At 46.0% G+C, this 6,053-nt stretch overlaps 1 non-coding gene across 1 annotated transcript; it reads right to left on the bottom strand.

The window, feature by feature from the left end:
- Positions 1 to 484: 484 nt before the first annotated feature.
- Positions 485 to 567, bottom strand: TRNAL-CAG (transfer RNA leucine (anticodon CAG)). The gene has a single exon. It is a non-coding gene; the product is annotated as a tRNA-Leu (tRNA).
- Positions 568 to 6,053: the final 5,486 nt, after the last annotated feature.

Raw genomic sequence — 6,053 nt, 5'->3', positions numbered from 1 at the left:
TGCGGTGATGTGGAATCGGAGAGAATAAAAGGTAGGGGAAGGTGTTCCTCGTGGCCAAAGACTCCATATTATTCTTTGTGTATTTATTAAAACTTCTCTGCAAAACAGGCACTGTGTGTGCACGACGCAACAACCCCACCCCTCCCATCCCCTGAATACAGAAGTTAAAAACCAGCTCTGATTGGGACGCAGGGGACCCTGGTGCCACTGAACCTTCTGCACTGTGAACCTGCTGAACTATTGACAGCTGCGCTTTTGATATGTAGGGTCGAAACCTTTATCTCGGCCCCTCTATCACGATTTGTTGAAGATGCTGTGATTTCCTGCTTTACCGATTTACTGCGATTTAGCCAACTTCAGGCAATTAGTGCAAGCAACGGAAAATAGATCTTATCGATAATTTACAGAAACTGTTGACATTGTTTTTGATACGGTGCTTGGGAAAAAAAAAGTCCAAAAATGTATCCACCTCGCAAAATACACTTGTCAGAAGTGGGATTTGAACCCACACCTCCAAGGGAGGCTGCGACCTGAACGCAGCGCCTTAGACCACTCGGCCATCCTGACACTCTTCTCACCTCCCTCATGGCTCAATTTCGAGCGTATAAACCAAAATGAGTGCCATGTACTGAGTGAATGTTGTTTAATGTCCTCTGTATTTTCAATTCCAGACCTTCCTGCTCAGGGAAACAGTGGGATCTGAAGCTGATGAAGGAGAGAGGATGGATCATCCTGACAGTGAATCCGGTGGTGACTGCTACTAATTCTCAATCATCGACTACATGGGGTGTGGACATGCAGAAGTTTGAGCCAGTGCACATGGCCGGTGGTGACTGCTACTAATTCTCAATCATCTACTACAAGGGGTGTGGACATGCAGAATTTGGAGCCAGTTCAAGATTCAGATCAGGAGGTGCCTGGCTCCATACCAATCAACTCAGTGCCTCTGAGACAAGGACTTGAACGGTACAGTTTGAGTCCTCGACCGCCATGCTCAACGCGGCTGCAAGGATTCGGGGTGGATTGACTGAATGTGGCATTTCTTGTTGTGTACTATTCTTGTATACTGGATTAGTATAGTATCTTTTTTTTGAGCAGCTATGTTTGTTTTGTATTGGTTAAGGAGAAATGTTGTGTTCGTCATGGGCACGCCTATGATGCACACCAAGGGAGGTAGGGAGTGTTAGTCTCCCCCGAGTTTTGGAGTTGGATGGTAGGCGCGGTGACGTGGAACCGGAGAGAATAAAAGGTCAGGGAAGGTGTTCCTCGTGGCCAATGACTCTATATTATTCTCTGTGTATTTATTAAAACTTATCTGCGAAACAGGCACCGTGTGTGCACGATGCAACACACCCCTCCCATGCCCTGAATACAGAAGTTAAAAACCAGCTGTGATTGGGACGCAGGGGACCCTGGTGCCACTGAACCTTCTGCACTGTGAACCTGCTGAACTATTGACAGCTGCGCTCTTGATATGTAGGGTCGAAACCTTTATCTCTGCCTCTCTATCACGATTTGTTGAAGATGCTGTGATTTCCCGCTTTACCGATTTACTGCGATTTAGCCAACTTCAGGAAATTAGTGCAAGCAACGGACAATAGATCTTATCGATAATTTACAGAAACTGTTGACATTGTTTTTGATACGGGTGCTTGGAAAAAAAAAGTCCAAAAATGTATCCACCTCGCAAAAGACACTTGTCAGAAGTGGGATTCGAACCCACACCTCCAAAGGAGACTGCGACCTGAACGCAGCGCCTTAGACCACTTGCCATCCTGACACTCTTAACACTGCACTGATGGCTCAATTTCCAGCTTATAAACCAAAATGAGTGCCATGTACTGAGTGAATTTTGTTTAATGTCCTCTGTATTTTCAATTCCAGACCTTCCTGCTCAGGGAAACAGTGGGATCTGAAGCTGATGAAGGAGAGAGGATGGATCATCCTGACAGTGAATCCGGTGGTGACTGCTACTAATTCGCAATCATCGACTACTTGGGGTGTGGACATGCAGAAGTTTGAGCCAGTGCACATGGGCGGTGGTGACTGCTACTAATTCTCAATCATCTACTACAAGGGGTGTGGACATGCAGAATTTGGAGCCAGTTCAAGATTCAGATCAGGAGGTGCCTGGCTCCATACCAATCAACTCAGTGCCTCTGAGACAAGGACTTGAACGGTACAGTTTGAGTCCTCGACCGCCATGCTCAACGCGGCTGCAAGGATTCGGGGTGGATTGACTGAATGTGGCATTTCTTGTTGTGTACTATTCTTGTATACTGGATTAGTATAGTATCTTTTTTTTGAGCAGCTATGTTTGTTTTGTATTGGTTAAGGAGAAATGTTGTGTTCGTCATGGGCACACCTATGATGCACACCAAGGGAGGTAGGGAGTGTTAGTCTCCCCCGAGTTTTGGAGTTGGATGGTAGGCGCGGTGACGTGGAACCGGAGAGAATAAAAGGCCAGGGAAGGTGTTCCTCGTGGCCAATGACTCTATATTATTCTCTGTGTATTTATTAAAACTTATCTGCGAAATAGGCACCATGTGTGCACGATGCAACACACCCCTCCCATGCCCTGAATACAGAAGTTAAAAAACAGCTGTGATTGGGACGCAGGGGACCCTGGTGCCACTGAACCTTCTGCACTGTGAACCTGCTGAACTATTGACAGCTGCGCTCTTGATATGTAGGGTCGAAACCTTTATCTCTGCCCCTCTATCACGATTTGTTGAAGATGCTGTGATTTCCCGCTTTACTGATTTACTGCGATTTAGCCAACTTCAGGAAATTAGTGCAAGCAACAGACAATAGATCTTATCGATAATTTACAGAAACTGTTGACATTGTTTTTGATACGGGTGCTTGGAAAAAAAAAGTCCAAAAATGTATCCACCTCGCAAAAGACACTTGTCAGAAGTGGGATTCAAATCCACGCCTCCAAAGGAGACTGCAACCTGAACGCAGCGCCTTAGACCACTCGGCCATCCTGACACTCTTGACACTGCACTGATGGCTCAATTTCCAGCTTATAAACCAAAATGAGTGCCATAAACTGAGTGAATGTTGTTTAATGTCCTCTGTATTTTCAATTCCAGACCTTCCTGCTCAGGGAAACAGTGGGATCTGAAGCTGATGAAGGAGAGAGGATGGATCATCCTGACAGTGAATCCGGTGGTGACTGCTACTAATTCGCAATCATCGACTACTTGGGGTGTGGACATGCAGAAGTTTGAGCCAGTGCACATGGCCGGTGGTGACTGCTACTAATTCTCAATTATCTACTACAAGGGGTGTGGACATGCAGAATTTGGAGCCAGTTCAAGATTCAGATCACGAGGTGCCTGGCTCCATACCAATCAACTCAGTGCCTCTGAGACAAGGACTTGAACGGTACAGTTTGAGTCCTCGACCGCCATGCTCAACGCGGCTGCAAGGATTCGGGGTGGATTGACTGAATGTGGCATTTCTTGTTGTGTACTATTCTTGTATACTGGATTAGTATAGTATCTTTTTTTTGAGCAGCTATGTTTGTTTTGTATTGGTTAAGGAGAAATGTTGTGTTCGTCATGGGCACGCCTATGATGCACACCAAGGGAGGTAGGGAGTGTTAGTCTCCCCCAACTTTTGGAGTTGGATGGTAGGCGCGGTGACGTGGAACCGGAGAGAATAAAAGGTCAGGGAAGGTGTTCCTCATGGCCAATGACTCTATATTATTCTCTGTGTATTTATTAAAACTTATCTGCGAAAGAGGCACCGTGTGTGCACGATGCAACAAACCCCTCCCATGCCCTGAATACAGAAGTGAAAAACCAGCTGTGATTGGGACGCAGGGGACCCTGGTGCCACTGAACCTTCTGCACTGTGAACCTGCTGAACTATTGACAGCTGCGCTCTTGATATGTAGGGTCGAAACCTTTATCTCTGCCCCTCTATCACGATTTGTTGAAGATGCTGTGATTTCCCGCTTTACCGATTTACTGCGATTTAGCCAACTTCAGGAAATTAGTGCAAGCAACGGACAATAGATCTTATCGATAATTTACAGAAACTGTTGACATTGTTTTTGATACGGGTGCTTGGAAAAAAAAAGTCAAAAAATGTATCCACCTCGCAAAAGACACTTGTCAGAAGTGGTATTCGAACCCATGCCTCCAAAGGAGACTGCGACCTGAACGCAGCACCTTAGACCACTCGGCCATCCTGACACTCTTAACACTGCACTGATGGCTCAATTTCCAGCTTATAAACCAAAATGAGTGCCATGTACTGAGTGAATTTTGTTTAATGTCCTCTGTATTTTCAATTCCAGACCTTCCTGCTCAGGGAAACAGTGGGATCTGAAGCTGATGAAGGAGAGAGGATGGATCATCATGACAGTGAATCCGGTGGTGACTGCTACTAATTCGCAATCATCGACTACTTGGGGTGTGGACATGCAGAAGTTTGAGCCAGTGCACATGGCCGGTGGTGACTGCTACTAATTCTCAATCATCTACTACAAGGGGTGTGGACATGCAGAATTTGGAGCCAGTTCAAGATTCAGATCAGGAGGTGCCTGGCTCCATAAAAATCAACTCAGTGCCTCTGAGACAAGAACTTGAACGGTACAGTTTGAGTCCTCGACCGCCATGCTCAACGCGGCTGCAAGGATTCGGGTGGATTGACTGAATGTGGCATTTCTTGTTGTGTACTATTCTTGTATACTGGATTAGTATAGTATCTTTTTTTTGAGCAGCTATGTTTGTTTTGTATTGGTTAAGGAGAAATGTTGTGTTCGTCATGGGCACGCCTATGATGCACACCAAGGGAGGTAGGGAGTGTTAGTCTCCCCCCACTTTTGGAGTTGGATGGTAGGCGCGGTGACGTGGAACCGGAGAGAATAAAAGGTCAGGGAAGGTGTTCCTCGAGGCCAATGACTCTATATTATTCTCTGTGTATTTATTAAAACTTATCTGCGAAAGAGGCACCGTGTGTGCACGATGCAACAAACCCCTCCCATGCCCTGAATACAGAAGTGAAAAACCAGCTGTGATTGGGACGCAGGGGACCCTGGTGCCACTGAACCTTCTGCACTGTGAACCTGCTGAACTATTGACAGCTGCGCTCTTGATATGTAGGGTCGAAACCTTTATCTCTGCCCCTCTATCACGATTTGTTGAAGATGCTGTGATTTCCCGCTTTACCGATTTACTGCGATTTAGCCAACTTCAGGAAATTAGTGCAAGCAACGGACAATAGATCTTATCGATAATTTACAGAAACTGTTGACATTGTTTTTGATACGGGTGCTTGGAAAAAAAAAGTCCAAAAATGTATCCACCTCGCAAAAGACACTTGTCAGAAGTGGGATTCGTACCCACGCCTCCAAAGGAGACTGTGACCTGAACACAGCACCTTATAACACTCGCCATCCTGACACTCTTAACACTGCACTGATGGCTCAATTTCCAGCTTATAAACCAAAATGAGTGCCATGTACTGAGTGAATTTTGTTTAATGTCCTCTGTATTTTCAATTCCAGACCTTCCTGCTCAGGGAAACAGTGGGATCTGAAGCTGATGAAGGAGAGAGGATGGATCATCCTGACAGTGAATCCGGTGGTGACTGCTACTAATTCGCAATCATCGACTACTTGGGGTGTGGACATGCAGAAGTTTGAGCCAGTGCACATGGCCGGTGGTGACTGCTACTAATTCTCAATCATCTACTACAAGGGGTGTGGACATGCAGAATTTGGAGCCAGTTCAAGATTCAGATCAGGAGGTGCCTGGCTCCATACCAATCAACTCAGTGCCTCTGAGACAAGGACTTGAACGGTACAGTTTGAGTCCTCGACCGCCATGCTCAACGCGGCTGCAAGGATTCGGGGTGGATTGACTGAATGTGGCATTTCTTGTTGTGTACTATTCTTGTATACTGGATTAGTATAGTATCTTTTTTTTGAGCAGCTATGTTTGTTTTGTATTGGTTAAGGAGAAATGTTGTGTTCGTCATGGGCACGCCTATGATGCACACCAAGGGAGGTAGGGAGTGTTAGTCTCCCCCAACTT

Source organism: Pleurodeles waltl, unplaced genomic scaffold (assembly GCF_031143425.1).
Source record: "Pleurodeles waltl isolate 20211129_DDA unplaced genomic scaffold, aPleWal1.hap1.20221129 scaffold_39, whole genome shotgun sequence".
Classification (NCBI taxonomy): domain Eukaryota; kingdom Metazoa; phylum Chordata; class Amphibia; order Caudata; family Salamandridae; genus Pleurodeles; species Pleurodeles waltl.
Note: the sequence above shows the minus strand (reverse complement) of the source record. Positions and strands in the feature narration are given on the sequence as shown.